This window comes from Scyliorhinus canicula, chromosome 10 (assembly GCF_902713615.1).
Source record: "Scyliorhinus canicula chromosome 10, sScyCan1.1, whole genome shotgun sequence".
Lineage (NCBI taxonomy): Eukaryota > Metazoa > Chordata > Chondrichthyes > Carcharhiniformes > Scyliorhinidae > Scyliorhinus > Scyliorhinus canicula.
The window spans coordinates 110,768,339-110,795,380 of record NC_052155.1 but is presented as its reverse complement, the minus strand read 5'-3'; the positions used below and the strand labels follow the sequence as shown (position 1 = coordinate 110,795,380).

Sequence of the window (27,042 nt, the reverse complement as noted above, 5' to 3'; positions counted from 1 at the left end):
TCGAATCAGTTTAGGTACAGATAAGAAATAGCAACTTGCGTTGGTGGGAGTAGTTTATAAGCTCCCCGATAGTAGCTACACTGTCAAACAGCATGCAAATTGAGAAATAATTGGAGCTTGTTAAGGAGGAACTGAAATAATCAGAGTGACTTCAATTTGCATATAGAGTGGGCAAATCATATTGGCAAAGATAGCCTTGCGTATGAGTTCAGAGAGTGTTCAGGACAATTTTTTTAGAACAATACATTGCATGACCAGAGAACAGGAGACCTTTGATCGGATAAGATGACAGGATCAATTAGGGATCTCATTTCAAATGATCCCATAGGGAAGAGTGATCATGACATGATAAAAATTCGCAAACACAAATTTTAAATGTGGGGAATGTGATTCTGAATCTAGCATCCTGAAATGAAAATTGTTTATCGTCACAAGTAGGGTTCAAATGAAGTTACTGTGAAAAGCCCCCAGTCGCCACATTCCAGTGCCTGTTTGGAGAGGCTGGTACGGGAATTGAACCGTGCTGTTGGCCTGCCTTGGACTGCTTTAAAAGCCAGCGATTTAGCCCTGTGCTAAACCAGCCGCTCACACGTAATTAATGAGAATCACAAATGAATGAAGCTGAAGTTGATTATTCGACTTGGAAAATATGTTTAAAGACATTAAATAAGCACTGATGGATATTTAAAGCGATACTTCATAATTAATTGTGAAAGAAAGACTCTGAGAAGGATGAACCACAAGGATGCCAGTGAATTGAAAGAAAAGGCATGCGAGGTTGTGAAGATTAGTGGTGGTCAGAAGATAAGAAAGATTTTAGAAAACAGCAAAGGCTGACTGAAAAAAATATTTTAAAAGAATGAGGAAACAGATGAGAATAAACCATCCAGAAACAAAAGCAGACAGTAAGAACTTCTACATCTATATAAAAATAGAGTAGCTTAAGTAAACATTGGTTCCTTAGCAGACGAGACAAAACAATGTAAAACAAGGGAAAAATAGAAACTTTGAAGAAGTATTTTATATCTTCCTTCATGATAGAAGATACGAGGGGCATTCCAATAATCAGTGGGCAAAAGGGAGTGAGAAATAAGAACAATCATAAAACTAAAGACTGGCAAGTCACTGGATGACGACCTGCATCCTAGGGCCTTAAAACAAATGGCTAGACATAGTGGATGCATTAAAATTCCCTAAAGTTTCCAGCTAAATGGAAATTTGCAAATGTAACATCTCCATTCAAGACAAGAGGGAGACAGAGCTGAAAACTATGGTGGGATTTACCGAACAACCCACCACATGTTTCGCGGTGATGGGAGGTGGCCCGCCATTTCCAGTGAATGAACCCCTCACCTGCCAACGTGAACAGCCGGGCAGTTCCAGCCGATCGACCAGTTTGTCAAATGTTTGTCATTAGGAAAATGCTGGAGTCCATTATTAAAGAAGTAGTACTATTACTTCACAAAACAAGAGCATGTGGGGCAAGATAGTAACATGGAGGGCGGCAGGGTGACACAGCGTTTAGCACTGCTGCCTCACGGTGCCGAGGTCACAGGTTCAAATCCCGGCTCTGGGTTACTGTTCACTTCACAAAACAAGAACCCATAGCATGTGGGGCAAGATAGTAACATGGAGGGCGGCACAGCGTTTAGCACTGCTGCCTCACGGTGCCGAGGCCACAGGTTCGAATCCCGGCTCTGGGTCACTGTTCGTGTGGAATTTGCACATTCTCCCAGTGTCTGCGTGGGTTTCACCCCCCACAACCCAAATATGTGCTGGGTAGGTGGATTGGCCACGTTAAGCTGCCCCTCAATTGGACAAAAATAATTAGGTTCTCTAAATTTTATTTAAAAAAAGATAGTTGTGGATAGAGGACTGGCTAACTAACAGGAAGCAGAGTTAGAATAAGTGGATCATTTTCAGATTGACATGGCGAGTCACAAATCAATGCTGGGCCCTCAATATTATGCAGTCCACAGTAATAGCTGTGGGAAAACAAGTTGTGAAGAGGACACCAAGGGCTGAATTTTACATGTCCCTCTGGGGGTGTTTTTGGTGGGGTGGCAGTGGAAAAACCTGAAAAAGAAACCTTTAAAAATTCCTTTTATAAATTGACAGCCAACTAGTTCCCAGCTGGCAGTGTTCAGTCAGGTGCATCAGTAAAATTTGTTTCATTTGGCACAAACTAAATGGGTGTCATACATGTTTACTTAAGACAGGAAAGAAAGAGCTTGTGTTGCAAGTTTAGCAACCTAATTACCTCTGGGTGAGTGTACACGTATTATTTCTATAAATCTGTCAGCAATCATCATTAGATGAACAGCCTGAAGCCCTACTCTAACTGCACTCACTTGCAGGTTGACTTTAACATTGATTCTTCAAAATGAAAATGGAGATCACAAGTCAGTACACAAGATCAATTTATTTTACTTGTATTTAACTGCATACGACTTCTGCTTTCCTAATTGCTACCAGGAGTTGCTAACTTTCAGCCCTTCACCATATAATGGATCAGTAAAATTGTTACAGTGGAGAAGGGCACATTTTCTGTGACCTAGTGTCATATTCGAGAATTCTTGGGTCAGGTGCACCGCAATTCGAGGCACAAAGAGGCTCCCTTTATTCTGTCCCAACAATAAGTGTGTGCAAGCTCAACCTGGGAAGTGCATCAGTGTGGAACTGTGCTATTTCCACACCAAGCATCCTGTGATTTTTGCCCGAAATTGCCAATTAACTGCCGACTAGTGGCATGCAGTGCGGATCCCATGCACGTGTTGAATTGAGGCTTTCTGAACGGGAAGACTTTTAAGGGCTTATTTTCCTGGTCATGGCACAGAGGGGAAAGAGCATTACCTAGGAAAGGGAGGATTAGAGATTTTAACAATGCTGTCAGATTTCTGGAGTTTTGTTGCCTTTGAAGTGGATGGTGCTATTAGGGCAGGTAGACACGGGATGGGGTTTGCTTAGGTGTGACCCTACCATATAAAATATGCTGGGGGGGGGGGGGGGGGAGAGACATTGCTGACCCCCTGTCTCATCCTTCTCTTGGAACAGGTGCTATGCAGAGGAAAAACTGGTTTTAATGTTTTTTGCCTTGTTCTACTTGTGAACAATGTTGCACCCAAACATTCTTACCTGGCTGCACCTGATGGTGCCTGAAGATGATGCAGAAATGGGATTTACTATTACATGGTTGTCAAATAACTTTGCACATGCCTGGGACAGATAAGTGGCAGATTACTCATAACAACCTGACATTATAGCTTCTGAGGTTGCCATTTATCTCAAAGGGTATTATTGTTAACAACAGTCTTTGTATTAGCCCTTTGACATTTTCTGAAAGCTGCTGGTCTTTAACAGTTAGTGATGAAGGTTCTGTGCAGTCTTCCTTTAGCGATTAATGGCTTTTGTAGAGTTAGATGAGGGACAACAACCACAGGCCACCTTCACAGCAGTTGGAAGATGTTCACCAACCCTCTCCACAGCCATTATTATATCCTACCTGGTTTAGCTCTTGTGATACAGAACAAGCCCAGCAGCATGGGTTCAATTCCCGTACCAGCTGATAATTCTGAATTCTCTCTCCGTGTACCAGAACAGGCGCCGGAATGTGGCGACTAGGGGCTTTGCACAGTAACTGCATAGCACTGTTAATGTAAGCCTACTTGTGACAATAAAAATTATCTTATATGCACCCCATTTCACCTTGCATAATGAGAAACTTCACCATTAAACCACCACCCATGGTGGTGTAGTGGGTTTGATCCCAGCCCTGGATCACTGTCTTGTGTTTGCACATTCTCCCCATGTCTGCGTGGGTCTGAACCACACAACACAAACTGCAGGGTAAAAAAAAAGGGGGAAAATCTGTATAGTTGATTGTTGGAAAGTATGTTACCCGGGGTGTTTATTTGCTGTAACCTGCTTTTATACATGTTTGTAATAAATACATTTTTAAAAAAATGATGTGCAGGGTAGCTGGATTAGCCACGCTAAATTACCCCTCAAGTGGAATTTTGTTTTTAAAAACTAGCACCCTGAATATCATTCTTCATATCTATTCTTCTTTTCACAGATCCACCATATATTACTTTGCACCATAGGATTATGCTATTACCAGCTCCTTCTAACCAGTTGACACAAACACTTAGATCCCTGTGGGCTACTGTTATTATCTCAGTCTTGTGCACGCACAAACAGATTGACAGGAGAAGTAGATTGAAATGAATGAGAGGAGCAGAGCGTGCCATTTTGTATTCTTCTGGCTGGCAAAATGGTTTTAAAGCCGATGAATTACTTTACTTGCAGAATTTGGAAAGATGGTACAATTAGTGGAATCTTGTTCCCATGCAATAGGGAAATAAAAATGCTGGAGCAAAGCCAACTCAATGTAAAGATTTTCAATCACCTCACAGAAGATTACATTCTTTCTTTCTCCGCAGAACCATGAAAACTATATTCTTATTTAACGTTTTAAAGTTAAAATTGCCATAGTTGTGAAACTCAATGTATCATGCTTTCGCCAAGTCTCCACGACGCCTGGATTTCCTCTCCGATTTGCATATGTCCATAAAAGCGTGCCCTATGGAGTGCCAATAGTGTGAAATTAGACCCAAAAGGAAGTTTGGATGCAGAGGTCATGTTCTTGATATGATACACTTCTGGTGTGCCATGCCTAAATTGTTCTAGACTTCTGGTATGTCGTGCCTAATTTGCTCCGGGCAGTGCTGGTAGGAGGTCGATTGCCATGCCTAAATTGTTCCGGACTTCTGGTATGTCGTGCCTAAATTATTCCGGGCAGTGCTGGTAGTACGATTGGCACTCAAGTCTAATTTTTTTTTCAAGGCTTAAAATTTATTAATAAATGTGAACTAACTACAGCGTACACCTGGAGGTCACAAAACAAAAAAGTAATAAACTACTAAAAGAAAATAAAAATAATTAACTTAAGATGTTCCAATGGTCATTTAATGTATTGCCTCAAATTATCTATGAGAATAGGCTTGAATTTCCACATCTCCTTGCTGCTGATGCACTGTAACTTAGTAAATGGGGTTTCAGCGGCACTTCTGGCAGTGTTCCTAGCATGCAGTAGTAGCACGGCTGAGAATATTTGTCTAGTTCAATCCTGGCTAAGTTGGCAGCACTCCCACCTCGGTGTATGAAAGTTGTGGACCACAGACTTATGGGACATTTTTTACTACCACCCGCTCCCGTATTGTCTCATGGATGGTTGAGGCACTGACCTAACCTAGGTCGTTCATGCAAATACAGATCTTATGGCATGTATGGGTGTCTGATGCTATTCCTGGTGAGCAAGCAGCAGATATCCAAAGAGGTCAAATTAATTTTCATAGAATTTACAGTGCAGGAGGCCATCCAGCCCATCGAGTCTGCACCGGCCCTTGGAAAGAGCATTCCACTTATACCCACCCTATCCCCATAACCCAGTAACCCCACCTAACCTTTTTGGACACTAAGGGCAATTTATCATGGCCAATCCACCTAACCTGCACATCTTTGGACTGTGGGAGGAAACTGGAGCACCCGGAGGAAACCCACGCACACACGGGGCGAACGTGCAGACTCCACACAGACAGTGGGACAAGCTGGGAATCAAACCTGGGACCCTGGAGCAACTGTGCTAACCACTGTGCTGCACGGTATGGGGTTAGCGGGAGCAAGAGTGCTTCAGCTCTTTCTAACTTTATAATTTCCAATCCCATATCCCTCGAAGAAATCTCCATTCCTTCAACGTTGGCTATTTGTGTATCACACAAGATTAAATTTGGGTTTATTGTCACTTACACCGAGATACAGTGAAAGGATTGTTCTACATACAGTCCAAGCAGATTGTTCCATACATGAAAAAAAAAATAGGACAAACGAGAGATACCCAAAAGTACATAGACACAGACATTGGCTGAAGCATAAGGAGTGTAGTACTACTCAGTAGAGAAGATGTGTGGAAAATTCACTTATAGTGGGGTCATTCAGGAGTCTGGTAACAGCAGTGAAGAAGCTGTTTTTGAACCTGTTGCTGTGTGTTCTTAGACTTCTGTATCTCCTGCCCAATGGAAGATGTTGGAAGAGTGATTAAGCCGGGTGTGAGGGGTCTTTGATTATGCTGCCAAGGCAGCGGAGGTGCAGACAAAGTCAATGAATGAGAGGAGGACTGGGCTGTGTTCACGACTCTAGTTTCTTATGGTCTTCGGTCGAGCAGTTGCCATACCAAGCTGTGATGCAGCCAGATAGGATGCTTTCTATGATGCACCTGTAAAAATTGGTAAGAGTCAACGTGGACATGCCAAATCTCCTTCGTTTCCTGAGGAAATATAGGCCCTGTTGTGCTTTCTGGGTTGTAGCGTCACCGTGGGTGGACCAGGACAGATTGTTGGTGATATGCACACCTAGGAATTTGAAACTGTCAACCATCTCCACCTCAGCCCCGTTGATGCAGCCAGGGGAATGTACAATGCTTAGTTTCCTGACGTCAATGACCAGCTCCTTAGTTTTGCTGACATTGAGGGAGAGATTGTTGTCATTACAGCACGCTACTAGGTTCTCTAACTCACTCCTGTACTCTGAGTCATCGTTGTTCGAGAACCACTGCAGTTGTGTCAACTTGTAGGTGGAGCTGGAGCCACATTTTGCCACACAGTCGTGTGCATGTAGTAGGGGGCTTAGAACGCAACCTGCGGGGCCCCGTCATTGAGGACTATCGTGGAGGTCTTGTTATTGTTTATCTTTACTGATTGTGGTCTACGGGTCAGGAAGTTGACGATCCAGTTGCAGAGGGAGGAGGCAAGTCCTCAGTTTTGGAGTTTTGATATGAGCTTGGCTGGGATTATGGTGTTGAAGGTAGAGCTATAGTCAATGAATAGGATGATGAATGTAGGGCTAGGGAGATAGCGTCGGCTGTGAACCGGTTGTGGCAGCATGCGAATTGCAGTCGATTAAGGCATTCTGCTAGTATGGAGTTAGTGTGTTTCATGACCAACCTCTCAAAGCACTTCATAATGATAGATGCCAAGGCCCACCGGACGGTAGTTGTTGAGGCACATTGCTTGGCTTGTCTTTAGCATCCGTATGTTGGTCTTCTTGAAGCAGATAGGGACCTCGGAATGGAGTAGGGAGAGGTTGAAGATGTCCACGAACACACCTGCGTATGTCCAAGGTGCTGCAGGGACAGTAATGATGTGTTGGTTTCCTGCTCGAAAAAGCATAGAATGCATAGAGTTCGGGGAGGACTGCGTTGCTGCTCGAGATTCTACTCAGCTTTGCTTTGTATATTACTTAAGCCTTGCCACAACTGACAAGAGTCAGTTAGTCTGTGGTAGCCATGACTTCAGTCGGACTAGGGCCTGAATAATAATAATCGCTTATTGTCACAAGTAGGCTTCAACTAAGTTACTGTGAAAAGCTCCTAGTCGCCACATTCCAACACCTGTTCGGAGAGGCTCGAACGGGAATTGAACCCACTCTGCTGGTCTTGTTCTGCATTACAAGCCAGATGTCTTAGCCCACTGTGCTAAACCAGCCCCCAAGGTCTGGAATTATATTCCTAAAACCTCTCCATGCCCCTCATCTCCTTTAAAGACTCATTTTTAAAGTTTCCTACTTTTACCAAGCCTATGGTCACTGCTCCTAACATTTCCTTCTTTGGCTTGGCGTCAAATTTCTTCTTCTGTTGGGCAGCACGGTGGTGCAGTGGTTCGCACTGCTGCCGCCCGGTGCCAAGGACCCAGGTTGGATCCCTACCCTGGGTCACTGTCTGTGTGAAGTTTGCATATTCTCCCCGTGTCTGTGTGGGTCTCACCCCCACAACACAAACAAATGTGCAGGGTAGTGGATTGGCCACGCTAAATTGCCCCTCAATTGGAAAAAAATAATTGGGTACTCTAAATTTATATTAAGAGCAAAGTTTTCAAGGCAGCATGGTGGCCTAGTGGTTAGCACAGCTGCCTCACGGCACTGAGGTCCCAGGTTCGAATCCCAGCTCTGGGTCACTGTCCATGTGGAGTTTGCACATTCTCCCGGTGTCTGCGTGGGTTTCGCCCCCACAACCCAAAGATGTGCAGAGAAGGTGGATTGGCCACGCTAAATTGGAAAAAATAATTGGGTCATCTAAATTTATAAAAAAAGAAAAACAAAAAAGAGCAAAGTTTTCATCTGTCAACTAGTATGAAATTTTAAAGGTGGCATTGTTGACCTCGGTTCAAATCCCACCACGACAACCATGTCCCCAGAATATTAGCGTGGACCTCTGGCCTACTAGTCCAGCATCACCACTGCACCAATATCTCCCCCAGGAGAACAGGCTGGGTATGCTACCAGAATGCCTGACACTCGCTGACCAAAGCATATCTTCTGTGGAGAGCTCGAGTCTGGGGTGAGCTCCCATGGTGATCAAAGTGCTGTAAGGGCATTCTGAAGGCTTCACTTAGGAGTTTTGATGCGAACTTCGTGTCCTGGGAGACGCTCGTTCAGAATCCCTACACCTACACAACCAAAACGGTATGGCCTGTCGTAAGCAGGCGCACATCACAGGCAGAAAGAAAACACAAAGAGGGGGGGAAATCCTGAGCCAGCAACTCATCCAACACTCAATGGTCTATGCTACCCTATCCTATTTGCAGCAGAACCTTCTGGTGCAGTTGGCCTTATCAGATACCCACATACCTAGCAGAAACCTACCAACACCCTGCATTTTTAAAAAAAATTTACTTTCTTCTAGGATGTAAACACTACTGGCAAGGCCAGCATTTGTTGCTCATCACTAATGGCCCTTGAACCGAGTAACTTGCTGGGCCATTTAATAATAGTCTTTATTATTGTCACAAGGAGGCTTACATTAACACAGCAATGAAGTTCCTGTGAAAAGCCCCTAGTCACCACATTCCGGTGCCTGTTCGGGTACACACAGAGGGAGAATTCTGAATGTCCAGTTCACCGAACAAGTACGTCTTTCGGGACTTGTGGGAGGAAACTGGAGCACCCGGAGGAAGCCCACATTGTCACAGGGAGAACTTGCAGACTCCACAGAGGTAGTGACCCAAGCCAGGAATCGAACTGGGACCCTAGCCCTGTGAAGCAACAGTGCTACCCACTGTGCTAAGAGCCAATCACATTGCTGTGGGTCTAGAATCACAAATACCAAACCAGGTCAGGCTGGGAGATTTCTTTCTCTTAAAAAGGTTATTGGTTGAAAAAGATAGTGAAAGTGTTTTATGCAATTTACAATAGTTTCATGCTCACCATTATGGAGTCTAGATTTCAATTCTAGCCCAGCTATTTCAATGTGGTGTGGATGCTTGGCATGCCAGCTCAGGTGAGAACTTCAGTGTCCGGTATTTTACCTGTCAATGATCTGCAGAAACGTCCAAAGATAGCACAAATGTAAGTGGTTGAGTTTCTTGGGATGATGTAGGTACACATTCCAAGGAGTGTATTGGTGCAAGGATGGGGTAGCACCTTTTATAAACAGGCTTGCCACACAGAGTGCTTCATCCTATTTGATCCTCACTTTCACCTGTAGCTCTAAGTAATTGTTAGCATGTGACAGCAGCCAGGTCTGTGTCAACCATTTTGACGGGCCAAATGAAGGCCATTGGGTCGGCTGAGATTTTGTGATTTGTCTACCTAATTGTCAAACAAGGATCGATTCTAGTGGGCACTCATCATTATAATGCAGGAAGCATGCTGCAGGCTCATTTGAATAACCACGGTATCCAGTTGCACTAACTCGTTGACTGTAGAGGGCCACGATCATGAGTGGCTCGCAACAATTAAAGCTAGTCTGCCCCTAAAGGGCTATAGTAGATGCTGGAAGGTGTAGTTGAAGAGACATTGATCTAGAAAAGATTCAGGATTGACACAATAGGAGAGGGAGCAAACTCTGAAGGTTTTGGATGCTGCACTGTATCTTGGGGGAGATGGAGAGGAGAGGAGAGATAGCCTATATTCACAGCAAGAGGCTCCCAGACACATGTTCAGATAACATAACTATGGAGAGACCAATACCAGAAGTCAAGCCCCAAGCACCTGGATGCAATGTCACAAAAGGCTCAACGGCTGCACATGCTCAAAGTCAGTCAGTGCATCTTCAAATGCCATATCATAACTACAACAGTAGACACAGATACTGCTTAATGTATGTAATATATTTCCAAAACTCAAATCTTTATCAACCAGGCATTGATCCAACATTCAGATACCTCACCCTCACACATTTAGTACCACCTCACACCCACACCTCAGGCACTGGTAGTTTTTAAATATAAACTTAAAGTACCCAATTTTCATTCCAATTAAGGGGCAATTTAGCGTGGCAAATCCACCTGCCCTGCACATCTGCTGTGGGGGTGAGACCCACGCAGACACAGGGAGAATGTGCAAACTCCACATGTAGTGACCCGGGGCCAGGATTGAACCCGCGTCCTCGACACCATGAGGCAGCAGTGCTAACCAATGCTCCACCATGCTGCACTTCAGGCACTGGTAGTTAAGTATGTCCTGTCCCACTGACAGGATAGGCTGATCAAGCGGTGGCGGCACAGCTATATACTGTCAGGTGGGAGTGAGCCTGGGGAGTCTTCAGCATCAACTTCAGAAATCTTGAGGTTTCATGGCATCAGGTCAAATATGGGCAAAGCAATACCACCGGCTGATATCACCTACTACCCTTCCTCGGCTGATGTTGAACACCACTTGCAGAAGGAAGATGGCATCATTGTTGGAGGTCAACAGTCCTGGCCCAGGATGCTGCTCCAAGCCAAACCACCTGCAGCCGATTCATCAATATCTTTCCCTCCATTAGAAGGTCAGAAGTGAGGATTTCGCTGTTGTTTGCACAATGTTCAGCATAATTCACGGCTTCTCAGATACTGAAGCAGTCCATGTCCATACCCACAACTTCTACCACCTAGAAGGGCAAGGGCAGCAGATACATGGGAACCCCACCACCTGCAAATTCCCCTTCAAGCCACACACCATTCTGACTTGGAAATACCTTGCTGTTTCTTCACCGTCATTGGTTCAAAATTCTAGAATTCCCGTCTTAACATCACTGTTGGTGTACCAACACCATATGGATCAGGCGGTTCATCTCCCCATTCTCAAGGGCAATTAGGGATGGACAGGAAATGCTGCTCTAGCTAGTGGTACCCACATCCCATGAAAGAATAAATAAGAAAGCACGAAGGGTGGCACAGGCACAGAATGGACTCTGGGAGAGACTTCAATCTCGAGAGACTTCAATCTCAATCACTGAGAGTGTGCTGTTAGCATAAATACTGCAAGTCCTCAAGGACATCTATGTGCAAGACTAGGCTTGTAACAGCTAATGAGAGAAACAAAAGAGGGGAAAACCAACCTGACCCGTTCCTCACCAACCACGAATCACAGGTACATCTGTCCATGACTGCATTAGTAGGAGTGATCATCAGACAGTGCATGCATGCGGGAATGAAGAAATGTCTTCACACCGGAGGACAACCATCATCATGTACTGAATTGGATAGATTTAGAATAAATCCAAGGGGACGATACTCCGAACCCCATGCCGAGCCCGAGAATCGCCGCAACCTCGCCATGGCGCCCCAATGTGCGATTCTCAGAGGTGCGGAGAATCGGCGCCATTCGCGCCGGCGCAGCAGCGGGCCACTGGAATCGCTAGGGCCGCCGATTCTCCAGCCTGGATGGGCCGAGCAGCCGCAATATATAGTGTCCCGCCGGCACCGTTCATCCCTGGTCGCTGCCGGCAGGAGCTCTGCGTGAACGGTTGGGGGGCGGCCTGTGGGGGAGGGGGGCCTCCGATGGGGTCTGGCCTGCGATTGGGGCCCACCAATCATCCGGCGGGCCTCTCGTCTCTCTTCCGCCCCCCGCCCCGGGCCTACTTTCCTGCACGGCTGGCCCCTGAACACCGGCGCCATGTTGAGTCAGGGTCGGCGCGCTAAAGAAGTCCCCCACGCATGCACAGGCTGGCATGGCCCAACTGCGCATGCGTGGGTTGGAGCGGCGCTCATTTGGCACCGGGAAAAGAGGCTAGAGCGGCATAAACCGCACCAGTGTCGTGCTGGCCCCCTATGGGGGCCAGAAATGGTCGTCCCCGTTGCGCGCCATCGTGAAACGTGACGCCGTTCACGACGGCGCAAACACTTGGGCTCCATTTGGGAGACTCGCCCCCTAAATCTATTTGTGGGCAGCACGGTAGCACAATTGGATAGCACTGTGGCTTCACAGCGCCAGGGTCCCAGGTTCAATTCCCCACTGGGTCACTGTCTGTGTGGAGTCTGCACATCCTCCCCGTGTCTGCGTGGGTTTCCTCCGGGTGCTCCGGTTTCCTCTCACAGTCCAAAGACGTGCAGGGTAGGTGGATTAGTGGCCATGATAAATTGCCCTTAGTGACCAAAAAGGTTAGGAGGGGTTATTGGGTTATGGGGAAAGGGTGGAAGTGGGCGAGTGCAGACTCGATGGGCCGAATGGTCTCCTTCTGCACTGTATGTTCTATCTAGCAGCTCAAATTTGGGTATCTATCAGGTTCAGTAAGACCATTGGCTGCACAGAATTGTGTTCCAACACAATATGTAACTAAACAGCGCAGCATATCCCTCACTTCACTCTTATAATCAAGCCAAATGATCTGGTTCAATGAAGAGCACAGGACAGCATGCCAGGAGCAGCACCAGAGACAACCCAAAATGAGGCTCCAACTGCTGAAGCTAGGGTATGGGATTAGATGCAAGCTAACCCATAGAAGGAGTACACAATCGATGGAATTCCATAATTAAATAACCAACAGATCCGATCAAAGCTCTGCAATCCAGCAACTTTTAGTCTCGATGGTGATGAATAATGAAACGACTAAAAAGAGGAGACTATGAATATCCCCAACCACAGTAATCGAGGGAACCACATGAATGCAAAAAAGTATTTGCAATCTTCCTCAATCAGAAATGCTGAGTGTATGCTCCATTTCAGCCTCTCCCAGAGATTCCCAGTATCACAGCTGCCAGTCTTCAATGAATTTAATTTATTCCACATGTTACCAAGAAATGTGTGAGCACACCCGATATAATGGCTACAAGGCCTCAACAGCATCCTGGCTGAAGACTTATGTTCGAGAACCAACTGTGCCCTTAGCCAAACGGTTCCACTACAGCACGTTCAAGGATATAGGTCACATGCTCATCCAAGAGCTTTTTAAAAGGTTGAGAGGTTTCCGGCCTCCACTACCTTTCCAGGCAGTGCATTCCAGATTCTCACCACCCTAGTGTGACATTTTTGTTCCGGTAAATAGGAATCCCCTGCTCCTCGCCCTGAAACTATGTCTCCTTGTGATTGACCCCTCAACCAAGGGGAACAGCTGCTTCCTATTTATTCTGTTCAAACCCCTCAAACCATATCCCCACTCAGCTTGCTCTGCTCTAAAGAAAACAATCCAAGCCTTTCCAGTCTTTCCTTCTAGCTCAGATGCTCCATCTCAGGCAACATCCTGGTGAATCTCTTCTGTACCCTCTCCAGTGCTCTCCAACATAACCTCCTTGTTCTTATATTCTATGCCATGGGTGATAACAGCAAGTGTCCCTGTTGGCTTCTTAACTGCCCGCCTGCCTTCAGGGATCTTTGAACAAGTACCCAGAGATCCATCTGTTCCTCTGAGCTTCCTAATACCCTGCCATTTATTAGCTACTCCCTTGTCCTGCTTCTTCTACCAAAGTACATCACCTCACGTTTCAGGGTTAACTACCATCTGCCACTGCTCTGCGCCCTATTGATCTTGGTGAGATAGATCAATAGAGAAATAGAGATAGATCCAGAGAGAAACAAACAATAAGGAACTCAGCACTGATCCCTGTGGTACACCACTGGACACCAGCCTCCAGTTACTCAAACAGCCTTCTTCCACTACCCTTTTACCCTATTTAAGTCGTCAGTTTCAGATCCATCTCAACAAGTTTCCCGGAATTCAGTGTGCTTTAACCTGGTTAGTCGCCCTGTGGGATTTTGTCAAAGGCTTTGATAAAATCCACATAAAATACATCAACTGCACTTTCTTCGTTCACACACTTGGTCACTTTGTCAAAAATTATATCAAATTTATTAGGCATCATCTCACTCCGACAAAGCCATGCTGACTGTCCCCAACAACCCATGCCTTTCCAAGTGGAAATTAATTATTTCCTTCCAAATTTTCTCCAATATTTCCCCTTCCACTCATGCGAGGCTGTTCACAAAACTCGGAAAAACCCAAGCCAGCCAACCACCACCCCATCAACCTGCTGTCAATAATCAGAAATTATGTGGAGGGCGGCAGGCGGCGCTGAGGGACTGCGGCGCTGAGGGACTGCGGCGCTGAGGACCTTGGTTTGAATCCCGGCTCTAGGTCACTGTCCGTGTGGAGTTTGCACATTCTCCCCGTGGGTTTCACCCCCACAACCCAAAGATGTGCAGGTTAGGTGGATTGTCCATGCTAAATTGCCCCTTAAAATTGGGAAAAATATAATTGGGTACTCGAAATTTATTTTTAAAAAAAAGAAAAGAAAAAACAAAAAGAGAGACTTACGGTGACGGCGGACAGGAGGCAGCCACGTGTTGGAGGGGTCCCGTTCGGGAACGCCATTGTCGGGGGGGTGTAACGCCCGGTCCTAAGGGCAGCGGAGGCAGCAAAAGTCGGGAGACAGCGCAGGGAGGGGAAATGTCAAAGATCAGCAAAAAAAAAAAGGCTGTGAAAAAAGCAGCTGAAAGTCCGTCGGGGAGTGGAAAGGTCACTGCAGGGTCAGTAAAGAAAATGGAGGCTGGAGCACTAGGGGAGGCCGCATTGCTTACGGCTGAAGAAATAACCAAGGTGATGGCTGTGGAAGTCAAAAGGCAATTTACAAAACACTTGGAGGCAATGAGGAAGGAGATGGGGGCGGTTTTGAAAGTGCTGGTGGAGGAGGCGATTACCCCGGTGAGGACGGCGGTGGCGAGCGCAGTGGCGGAGGTGCAGGAGCAAGGCGAGGCGCTGAAGGAAGTGGAAGAGACATTACTGCAGCACAGTGATCAACTTACCTCGATGGGGAAGGAGATGCGGAAGGTGATGGAGATCAACAAGGATCTGCAAAGCAAAATGGAAGACCTGGAAAACAGATCCAGGCGACAGAATTTGAGGATTGTGGGGCTGCCCGAAGGAGTGGAAGGACCGAGGCCAACTGAGTATTTTGCCACGATGTTGGTGAAACTATTGGGGGAGGGAGAGGATTCCTCCCGATATGAGCTGGATCTGGCTCATCGGTCGTGGAGGCCTGTACCAAAGGCGAGTGAGCCGCCAAGAGTAGTGACTCTGTGCTTCCGTAGGTACTGTGTAAAGGAGAAGATCCTGTACTGGGCTAAGCAGAAGCTGGTGGTGCAGTGGGCTGGAGCTGGTATACCCGTGTACCAGGACTTTATGGTGGAGCTGGCGAGAAGGCGGGCTGCCTTCAACCGGGTAAAGAGGGCACTGTACATTAGCAAGGTGCAGTGCGGCATTGTATATCCAGCGAAGCTGAGGGTGACCTACAAGTTCAAGGACTTTTATTTTGGGACGGCGGAAGCAGCGGAGGAGTTTGCGAAGGCAGAAGGACTGTGGCAGAATTGAGAAATGGTCATGTACCGATGTAGCCTCATGACTGTATTTTTTCTTTTTTTCTGTTTCACTGCGTGGTGTATGGGCTATAGGAGCCAATGTTGTATATATTTGGACAAGGGAAGAAATGGGACTTTCAATTGTAATGAGGGTTCTTTGGGGTGTGGATGTGTGCTAAAGGGGACTTTGGGGATTTTCCTGGTGCCGGGCAAGGGGGAAAGGCACCCGGGCAGGGGCCTCCACGCTGGCCGGTTTAAGCCAGCCAGTGAACGGGGGTGAGGTGGGGGGAGGGGTTGTGGCCATCGGAGCCTGGCAGAATAGGGTCCGAGGGGTCTAGCCGGGGTGGAAAGTTGGGGGGAAGGAACCGAGGTTGGGGGTGGGGGAGGATTTTTACAAGAGGAAGTGGAGGGGAGAAGTGGGGGCGTTTACAACTCCTGGGTGTCGTTTACGGTACTCTTTTGGAGGTCGGCATCGAGTGTCGTCGGGGGGGGGGGGGGGAGGAGACTCTATAGGTTACTGGTGACCATGGACGATTCCGGACTCCTTTCATTTTTCGCCTTTGTTTTTTTTCCACCGTGGGAGGGTTTGTTTTATTTGATGCCAATATTGACAGGTGGGCTGTTGGTTGGGGTGGTGGGAGGATGGGATCGTTGTTGATGTTTAGGGTATTGACTTTGTATCTGTTACCGTTTACTGCTTGTTGGTGGGGTGTAAATTTTGAAGGAAAATGTGAAAATGGAGAATAGAAACATTTTTAAAAAAAGAAATGTGGAGATGCCAGGGGTGGGCACAGTAAGAGGTCTTACAACACCAATTTAAAGTCCGACAGGTTTGTTAGGAATCAACATCCTGCACTCCAAAAGCTAAGTGATTCCAAACTTTGGACTTTACCCTGGTGTTACAAGGCTTCTTACAATGATCAGAAAAGGTGCTGGAAGGAGTATTTAACACCAATCACAGACCGTCCTTGACATAAGGCAACATTTGGCCAAGTGAGGCATCAAGTAATTCTTGGAAAAATATGGACCCAAAAAGAATATAACAGGGCACTTTCTTATGGGGAAAAGCTAGAACTAGGGGCTTTTCACAGTAACTTGGGCAATTTAATTCAACTTTAAGATATTAAAGATTTCTGCTTTTGGGGAGTCAAGGTACTAGGGGACACAGGCCAATAATGAGAGCCCAATCTTTCAGCAGTGAAAGTAGGAAAGAATGATGGAGTCGGGACTGAGTGAACAATCAGCCAAAAGTTATTAAGGAATATGGGGCAACGGTGGTATATGAAGTTATGTCATGATCTCACTGAATGATGGCGGAACAGGCTTGATGGGTTAAAAAGCAAGGTTATTGAAACTGCGGGTCACAAGTGTTGGGAGGGTCGTGTAGCGATCGGTCGCATCGTTCCCGATCGCAGGAAAGGTGCCCAACAACCGCTGCCGCCTTTTAAATGGAAATATATGAGGCTGTGTGGAGTCTTCTGGCCAGAACAGACAGCAGAGCAGGTCATGCACCCTGCATGTTGATTTGACATCAAGTGCCCAACAGGTACATGCTTTTGATGCCAAATCACAAAATAGTGTTACTTCCATTTTCCAGCTGCTGGCAAGCAAGGCACGTGACGATGAATAAGAGCCGGCCAGAGACTCAAATAGGAAATTCACCTATTGGGCAGGATTGCACAATCAGCCAAAAGTTATTAAGGAATATGGGGCAAAGGTGGTATATGAAGTTAGGTCATGATCTCAGGTTTCATGATGGCAGGAGAGAGCTGCACAGGAGAGTCCAGTCAGGACAGAGCAGTGCGAGTATTAGCTCTGTACAGAGCCCCTGAATCTCTGGTTAACAGACCACAAAGAAGGAGCTTGACTCAGGAACTAAGCAGTTGTGTTAATTGTGCCAATGCAAATCAGGATGCAAAGCCCATGTTATATGCAGGGAAGTAGTTGCAAATGAGAGGAGCGTTTATAGATTTTGAAAGAGAAGTGGTGGGTGAAAATTTCCTTTTGGATGTTGAGGCCCCAGAGTCAGTTATTCACAGAGCTGACTCCAAATTAAAAGACTTCGCTGCTAAAGCTGATCTGTAATACCACATTTTTAAAAATAAATTTAGAGTAACCGATTCATTTTTTCCAATTAAGGAGCAATTTATCATGGCCAATCCACCTAGCCTGCACATTTTTGGGCTGTGGGGGCGAAACCCACGCAAACACAGGGAGAATGTGCAAACTCCACACGGACAGTGTCCCAGAGCCGAGATCGAACCTGGGACCTCGGCGCTGTCAGGCAGCAGGGCTAACCCACTGCGCCACCATGCTGCCCCTTTCACATTTAAGGTAAGCGAACGTGATGTGTGCATTGAAGGTTGGCTGGTTGGCAAAAGTGAGTCCCGGGAAAAAAGGTTTTATAAACGGAGTTAAATGGTCTATGTCCCTATGTGGCTGGACAATACCTGGCACAAAGGAAGATGGTTGGAGGCCAAACATCTCAGGCCCAGAACATCACGACAGGAGTTCCTTATGGTAGTGTGCTAGGCCAACCATCTTCAGCTCTTTCATCAATGGCCTTCCTTCATCACAAGGTCAGAAATGGGGTCCACATGCGATAGAACCTGGGCAACATTCAGGCTTAAGAAGTGGCAAGTAGCATATGCTTCAAACACGTGCCAGGCAATGTCCATCTCCAGCAAAAGAAAAACTTTCCATCTCCACTCGACTTTCAACAGTAATACCATTGCTAAACACCCAATCATCAGCATCCTGGGGGTCAAATTGCCCAGAAACCTAACTGGAAAGGACACATAAATACTGTGGCTATAAGAGCAGGTCAGGCAAAAAATTCTGTGGCGAATGATTCACCTCCCGATTCCCCAGAAACTTTTCAGCATCTACAGTTACAAGTCAGGAGTGTGATGGAATACTCTTCACTTGCCTGGATGAGTGCATCTTCAATAATATTCAACAAGCTCAACGCCACCCAAGACAAAGCAGACCTTTGCTCAGCATCCTATTCACCACCTTAAACACTCCCTCCACTACTGGCACACAGTGGCAGCAACATTATCCATCTACAACATGCACTGTAGGAAGCGGCCGAGACACCTTCAACAGAACCTTCCAAACGTGCCACATCTACAAAGGGGAAGATAGGACATCAGTATGTAGGTGCTTCCGATCACACATCATCGGGATTTGGAAATAGATTCCCACTGCTGGTACTCCTTATCTAGCAGCACTGTCACTTCACTATGCTGATTGCAGTGGTTCAAGGCAGCAGCTCACTGATATCTCCTCCAAAGCAATTAAGAATGAACAAGATGGATATGGATAACAAAGTGCTTGGTGCATTGGCAGGCCTGTGGTCAATGTCAAGGAGCATAAAGGAGTCCAGCAGTAACTTGGTACAGGGATTTGTGCAGAGCTTGGAAACCATCCTTTCCAGCCAATACCATTCATTTTTTTTTAAAATATAAATTTAGATTACCCAATTATTTTTTCCAATTAAGGGGCAATATAGCGTGGCCAATCCACCTACTCTGCACATTTTTGGGTTGTGGGGGTGAAATCCACGCAGACATGGGGAGAATGTGCAAACTCCACATGGACGGTGACCCAGAGCCGGGATCGAACCTGGGACCTCAGCGTCATGAGGCAGCTGTGCTAGCCACTAGGCCACCGTGCTGCCCCAATACCATTCATTTTTTCTTTCTTTCTTATAAATTTAGAGTACACAATTATTTTTTTTCCCAATTGAGGGGCAATTTAGCGTGGCCAATCCACCTAACCTGCATATCTTTGGGTTGTGGGGGCGAAACCCACGCAAACACGGGGAGAACGTGCAAACTCCACACAGACAGTGACCCAGGGCCTCAGCGCCGTAGGCAGCAATGCTAACTACTGTACCACCGTGCTGCCCCCCCAATACCATTCATAAACTTTTTAAAAAATATCTTTTTATTCTCATTTTCATCAATAAACAACCAAAGGAAAAACAAACAAAAACAAACACAGTAACAATCCCCCACCCACAAACCGCCCCCCCCCCGATTATTAGACAGACTAAAACATCCATCCATACGTTCCAGATAAAAAAAAACACAAATTAGCAATCTGTAAACAGTGTAACCAAAGACAACAATACTACCAACGCCCCCATCCATCCTCTCTAAATGGCACCCAATTCTCGGAAGTACATAATAAACAGCCCCCATGAATTGTGCAACCCTTCTGATGTGACCATCAATTCACAAGACATGTGATTGGAAGTGAACAGTGGTTTTAATAGTCTTACAATAGAGCCTGCCTGCGACGAGATGAAGTGAGAGCAGGCTTACGACTGCAGTGCTTTATACTTCCGGTTAGTGGGAGGAGTCATGGGCAGAGCCAAGGGTGGAGCCCAGTACAAACTCCTCATCTCCCCCTATGGGCAGAGCCGCGCAACGGCTCGTATACAGAGCCCATGAGGACACAATACATGTAATACAACACAGTGTGAATTACTAGGTATATAATTCACCACATTCACCCCTTGTAAAAAAATCAAGACTGGCGGGGGTGATGGGTCTACAAATTGAGCCGGTCCGGCGGCCGAGTCGTCCTTTGGGATCGGCGGAGCAACGGGGTTGCAGCCCCTTTGGGTGGTTGGGTGGGGGCGGTCGGCGAGGGTACGATGGTGGACTCGGGATGATTCGGTCCAAACTTCATACCCGACTGGTGCGACGGGGAGCGCAGGAAACCTATAGGCACAGGGGCAGTAAACCTATAGATGCGGGGGCGCAGGGCGTGGAGGGTTGGGTGGGGTGTAGTGTGAGGGGGGGGTACCTCGGTGGTGAAGTTGGATCCTACAGGTGCCAGGTCCCGGAGGGAAACAGCGTCCTGACGGCCGTCAGGGTATTCGATGAACGCATATTGGGGGTTCAAGAGAGTAGGAGCACTCTTTCTACGAGTGGATCAGTTGTGTGTGCCCGGACGTGCTTCCGGAGGAGAACCGGGCCCGGTGTCTTCAACCAGCTGGGAGCGAAACCCTCATGGTAGTGCCCCTAGAAAAAACAAATAGCCACTCGTGAGGGGTCTGGTTGGTGGCGGTGCACAGGAGGGACCTAATAGCATGGAGCGCGTCGGGGAGGACCTCCTGCCAATTGGAGGTCAGGAGTTTCCTGGACCGGAGTGTCAGTAGGACGGTCTTCCAGACCGTCGCATTCTCCCTCTCCACCTGCCTGTTCCCCCTGGGATTATAGCTGATAGTCCTGCTCGAGGCGATGCCCTTGTCGAGCAGGTACTGACGCAGCTCGTCGCTCATAAAGGACGAACCCCTGTCGCTGCATACGTAGCTGGGGAAACCGAACAGGGTGAAGATACTGTGCAGAGCTCGGATGACTGCGTGGGAGGTCATATCGGGGCACGGGATGGCAAACGGGAAGCGGGAGAACTCATCGATGACGTTCAGAAAGTACACGTTTCGATTGGTCGAGGGGGGTGGCCCATTGAAATCGATGCTCAGGCGTTCAAAGGGCCGGGAGGCCTCTACCAGGTGGGCCTTGTCTGGTCTATAGAAGTGCGGTTTGCACTCCGCGCAGATCCGGCAATCCCTGGTGATGGCTTTTACCTCCTCGGAAGTCAAAGGCAGATTTCGGGCTTTAATGTAGTGGGCGAGCCGGGTGACCCCCGGATGGCAGAGGTCATTGTGGATGGCTTTCAGGCTGTCGCCTTGCGCGCTGGCGCACGTGCCAGGGCATCTGTGGGTTCGTTGAGCTTCCCCGGTCGATACATAATATCATAATTGTAGGTGGAGAGTTCGATCCTCCACCGCAGGATTTTATCATTTTTAATGTTGCCCCTTTGAGTGTTGTCAAACATGAAGGCAACCAATCTTTGGTCGGTGATGAGGGTGAACCTCCTCCCTGCGAGGTAGTGCCTCCAGTGTCGTATAGCTTCCACGATGGCATGTGCTTTTTTTTCGACCGAGTGTCGAAGTTCCGAAGCGGAGAGGGTTCGGGAGAAAAAGGCGACTGGTCTCCCTGCCTGATTTAATGTGGCTGCAAGAGCTACCTCGGAGGCATCGCTCTCTACCTGAAATTCATCCACCGCCCGCATGGCTGCTTTGGCAATAGCCCCCTTGATGCAGGTGAAGACCTGGCGAGCCTCAGCTGACAGAGGAAAGAGTGTGGCCTTAAATAGCGGGCGGGAGGGATTTGTCTGCATACTGAGGGACCCACTGGGCATATTACGAGAAGAATCCCAGGCACCGAGGGCCCTGGGACAATGAGGGAGGGGGAGTTCTAAGAGGGGGCGCATACGGTCCGGGTCGGGGCCCAGGACTCCGTTTTCCATGACATAGCTGAGGATGGCTATTTCTCCGTGTTATACGTGAGGTTAAGTTTCTGGGCAGTTTGGAGAAATCGATGGAGGTTGGCGTCGTGGTCCTGCTGATCATGGCCGCAGATGGTGACGTTATCCAAGTACGGAAACGTGGCCCGCAGCCCGTACTGGTCCCCCATTCGGTTCATTGCTCGTTGGAACACCGAGACCCCATTCGTGACGCCAAAAGGAACCCGGAGGAAATGGAAAAGGCGGCCATCAGCCTCGAATGCCATGTAGTGGCGGTCCTCCGGGCGGATTGGGAGCTGGTGGTATGCAGACTACAGATCCACCTTGGAGAAGATGCGGTACTGGCCGATCTGATTCACCATGTCTGCAATCCTGGGGAGGGGGTACGCATCGAGGAGCGTTAAACGGTTAATGGTTTGGCTATAGTCCACTACCATTTGGAATTTTTCCCCGGTCTTGACGACCACCACCTGAGCTCTCCAGGGGCTGTTACTGGCCTCTATGATCCCCTCACGTAGGAGCCTCTGGACCTCGGTTCTGATAAACACCCTGTCCTGCAGGCTATACTGCCTGCTGCGAGTGGCTACAGGTTTGCAGTCCGGAGTGAGGTTAGCAAAAAGAGTGGGGGGGGGGGGGGGGGGGGGGGGGGTCGATTTCTAGCGTCATTAGACTGCAGATAGTGAGTGGAGGTAGGGGTCCGCCAAAGTCGAGTTTGAGGCTTTTGAGGTTACACTGGAAGTCGAGTCCCAGTAAGAGTGGGGCGCAGAGTTAGAGTAGCTCGCACCCTGGATCGTTAGGGTCGCGATGGTGCGCCCTTGGATGTGAACAGAGTGTGAACCCGAGGCGAGGGAGATAGTTTGCCGTGCAGGGAAGATAGGGAGCGAACAGCGTAGCGTCTTACCAGTTCTGGGTGTACGAAGCTCTCGGTGCCCGGAGTCGAAGAGGCACGGTGTACTGTACCCGTTTATTTTAACGGTCATCATAGAGTTCCGGAGGTGTTTCGGACGCGACTGGTCCAACGTGACCACGCCGAGTTGCGGGTAGTCGGCGGCTCGATCAGCTGTGCTGGAGTGGCCCCGTGATGACTGTCCGCTAAGGTCGTAGTCTTCGAGATGAGTTTCAGAGGTTGGAGAGGTTGGAGCCCAAGATGGCCGCCCCCGTGGATCGCACGTGGCGGGCGGCGAGGAAGATGGCGTCCAAGATGGCGGCCCCCATGAGTCGCACGTGGCCAGACACATGGAGGGTTGCCAGGATGGCGGCCCCATGAGTCGCACATGTCAGGTGGGGGCAGAGTCGGCATACACGCTGCAGCATTACGGGGCCTGCGAATTTGGGAAGAGTGCGCTCTGGGCTGCGGGAGAGTTTGGAGGGGTTTTCTTCGCTAGGCATACCCGGGCATAGTGTCCTTTGCGACCGCAGCTGCTGCAGGTCGCGTTGCGGGCCGGGCAGTGCTGTCGTGGGTGTTGGGGCTGCCCACAAAAATGGCACGCTGGTGCTGCATAGTGGGTGGGTGGCCGCGCGGCGCATGCCTGGGGCAGACGCTGGTCGGGGGCCCATGATGGGGTCGCTTGGTCCACGGGGAACAAGGTGAGGCTGCGGAACGAGATCTCCATGGTTGTAGCTAACTCTACAGTGTCCTCCAAGTTCTGGGCCCCTTTCTCAAGCAATCGCTGGTGCACATAGTTGGACCCGAGCCCTGCCACGTATACATCACGGACAGCGAGTTCCATATGTTGGGCGGCTGTTACAGCCTGATAATTGCGGGGCGCTGGGTCGTAAAAATGTGGCACGCGTCGACCTCATTGATGTGCTGCACGTACATTCGGTCGAGCATGGCCAGAGCCTCCGTATAAGAGGTAATACAGTTAAGTTGAGTAGAGATACGATGGCTCACCCTTGCGTGCAGTAGGCTGAGTTTCTGCTCCTCCGTAGTTTCTGAAGTGCTTGATTCAGCCAGGTAGGCCTTGAAACATCTGAGCCAGTTTAGAAAGATTTCTTTCGCCTCTGCAGCCTGCGGGTCAAGTTCTAGTCTGTCAGGTTTGAGGGCTGATTCCATAGTAGTTTTCTTCAAGTTTTCGAAGACTATTAAATTGATGCGACCATCAATTCACAAGACACGTGATTGGAAGTGAACAGTGGTTTTTAATAGTCTTACAACAGAACCTGCCTGCGACGAGATGAAGTGAGAGCAGGCTTACGACTGCAGTGCTTTATACTTCCGGTTAGTGGGAGGAGCCATGGGCGGAGCCAAGGGTGGAGCCCAGTACAAACTCCTCATCTCCCCCTATGGGCAGAGCCGCACAACAGCTCATATACACAGAGCCCACGAGGACACAATACATGTAATACAACACTGTGAATTACTAGGTATATAATTCACCACACCTTCCTCCATCCCCTTCGGCTGAGACTTCACCTTCCTGAGAGTCTGATAAATTCAAGTAGGTTCCCCACCAAGCCATGTCACAGGATGGAGAAGCTAACCTCCACCCACCTCCAGGCAATCAGCGAGGTAAAGGTTAACATCCTCTGCCCCCGCACCCGCCAAGCCAGTCTGACCCCCCGAAAATGGCTTCTAGGGGCTCTGGTTCCAAGCTCACGAGCACTACCCCCAAGATGACACTGAAAACCTCCATCCAACAAACCCCTCACATTCCACGTAACCATCCTAACCAGGGGATCGTTCACCACCTCACCCCCCCCATCCTCATAACTACAGGCCCTGCCCAATGGGCTTGGCCCGCCTCATCCCATTGCTACCATCGAGCCCCCACTCCCAGAATCCCCCCATCCACTTCCTCTTGAAAACACCTCACCCAGTATCTGTCCCCTCCCCCAATTTGTCACACCTCCATGCTCATCGAAACCAGTTCTACCAGATTCTGAAGGCTGCAGCCCCTCCCCCCACCACATTCCGTTCACTGGCCAGCTTGAGCTAGTCAGTGTGGAGGCCCCTGCCCAGGCCTCACTCCCCTTCAATCCCCTCCCAGGTCAACAAAGAAATCCCCTTCAATACACAACCCCAGTGTAAACACACAAAAATCCTAACTCTTACCTAGTCCAAATAGGCAACACAACTCACTTAGCACATATGACAACATGCAGTGAAAAAGAGCTAAATACACTCATCTACACCCTCAGGTCAAGAGCAATCCTCAATCCCATTTCTCACTTCTGCCCCAGTCATTCTGCTGCTTCCAGCGTCACAAAGTAAAAGTCCTTGGAGTTGTAGGTCATACTCAACTTAGCTGGGTACACTACGCTGAACCGCACACTACTGTTATACAGTGCTGTTTTCACATGACCGAAGGCCGCCTGTTTCCTCGCCAACTTCACACTACCGTCCTGGTATATAGGTATACTAGCTCCAGCCACTGCACCTCCCTCTTCTGCTTTGCCCAACACAGGACCGTCTCCTTCACGCGATACCTACGGAAACAAATAATCACTGTTCTTGGCTGCTCGTTCGCCTTTTGTTTAGGCCTCCATGCCCTATGAGTCCTATCCAGTTCATACTGAGAGGGATCTCCCACAACAGCTCAACAACTTCTTGGCAAAATACTCAATCAGCCTCTGGCCCTCCACCCCGTCGGGCAGGCTCATCATCCTCAGATTTTGCAGCCTAGATGTTTTGCAGGTCCTCCATTTTGGCTCACAGTCCTTTGTTGGCCTGCACCACCTTTTGCAGCTCCTCACCCTTTTGAGGCGAGCAGTGGAGCAAATCATGATGCAGCATCTGATGGCAAATGCCGCAGTTTCCACAGCAATAGCAGCAGCCAGCCAATGTCCGAGTGCAGTGGTGGAGCCGTAAAGGGCCTGTACAGGTTGCCATCTGCCTTCCTCATTCTCCTTGCTCCTCAGATGCTTGCCATATAGTTGCTATCAAGATCTGTGCCTTGAAGATGATGAGAGTTGTGTAGCATGCAACAGATTACCATAAATCTTGACATTGGCTCTGCAGAATACTGCAATGCCCCTCCAGAGGTCCTGGCAACAGAATATTTCAGTATAATCATGCTCTGTTACGTCAATTTCAAAAAACAAATTCAGAGTACCCAATTTTATTTTTGCAATTAAGGGGCAATTTAGCATGGCCAATCCACCTAACTTGCACATCCTTTTGGGTTGTGGGGGTGAGACCCACCGACATGGAGAGAATGTGCAAACGCCACACGGACGGTGACCCAGGACCAGGATTCAAACCCGGGGATTTGCGCTGTGATGCAGCAGTGCTAACCACTGTGCAACACACAAATTGTGTGTGAAAGCATGGCTTTCATTGCATGCATACTGCACATGCATGCATGGTTGCAAACCAGATTCATTAGCCATGTGGTTTGCAAAGAGCGCGAATCACCCAGTGGTTGCTCTTCGGCCTGTCATGGTGGCTCAAATGCAGCTGGCACAGTGGCCTGCCGCATCATGTGAGCCACTGGTTTGTACAGAAATCTTAAAATCTATAACGTTCCTTCAGTACCTGCTACAGCATGTAGACTTGTGGAACTTAATCGACTATAGAAAGCACTGAATAGTTGTAGAATTGTAGCAACAGGAAGAAAAAGATTTGGGTGGCATGGTGGCACAGTGGTTAGCACTTCTGCCTCACGACACCGAGAACCCGGGTTTGATCTCATCCCCGGGTTACTGTCCGTGTGGAGTTTGCACATTCTCCTCGTGCCTGCCTGGGTCTCACCCCCACAACCCAAAGACGTGCAAAATAGGTGGATTGGCTATGCTAAATTGCTTGTGTACTTTAAATTTTAAAAAGATTTGCATTTATGCGGAGCCATTAACAACCAACCAAAATCTCTTCTGTGACTGCAGAGTACTTTTGAAGTGCAGCCACTGTTGTAATACAGGGAACATGGCAGCTAATTTATACACTGCAAGCTCCCAAAAACTGAAATATGACAATGACCAGATAATGTTTGTTGATGGATAAATATTGGCCAGGACACCAGGGATAACTCAATAGCCTCCTTCAAAATAGTGCCGTGGGATACTTTATATTCCCGAGTGTGCAAATGGGACCTTGGTTTAAGATTTCAACCAAAAACAGCATAACACCTGTCAGTATGGCACCAGTGTCAGCCTTTGTTGTGTTCTAAGCCT

The 27,042-nt window shown here is 48.2% G+C and overlaps 1 protein-coding gene across 3 annotated transcripts in view; it reads right to left on the bottom strand.

Moving 5' to 3' along the window:
- Window positions 1–27,042, bottom strand: part of LOC119972600 (extracellular sulfatase Sulf-1-like) — a 690,773-nt gene that overhangs the window by 527,516 nt on the left and 136,215 nt on the right. The gene's annotated exons all lie outside the window — the stretch shown is intronic.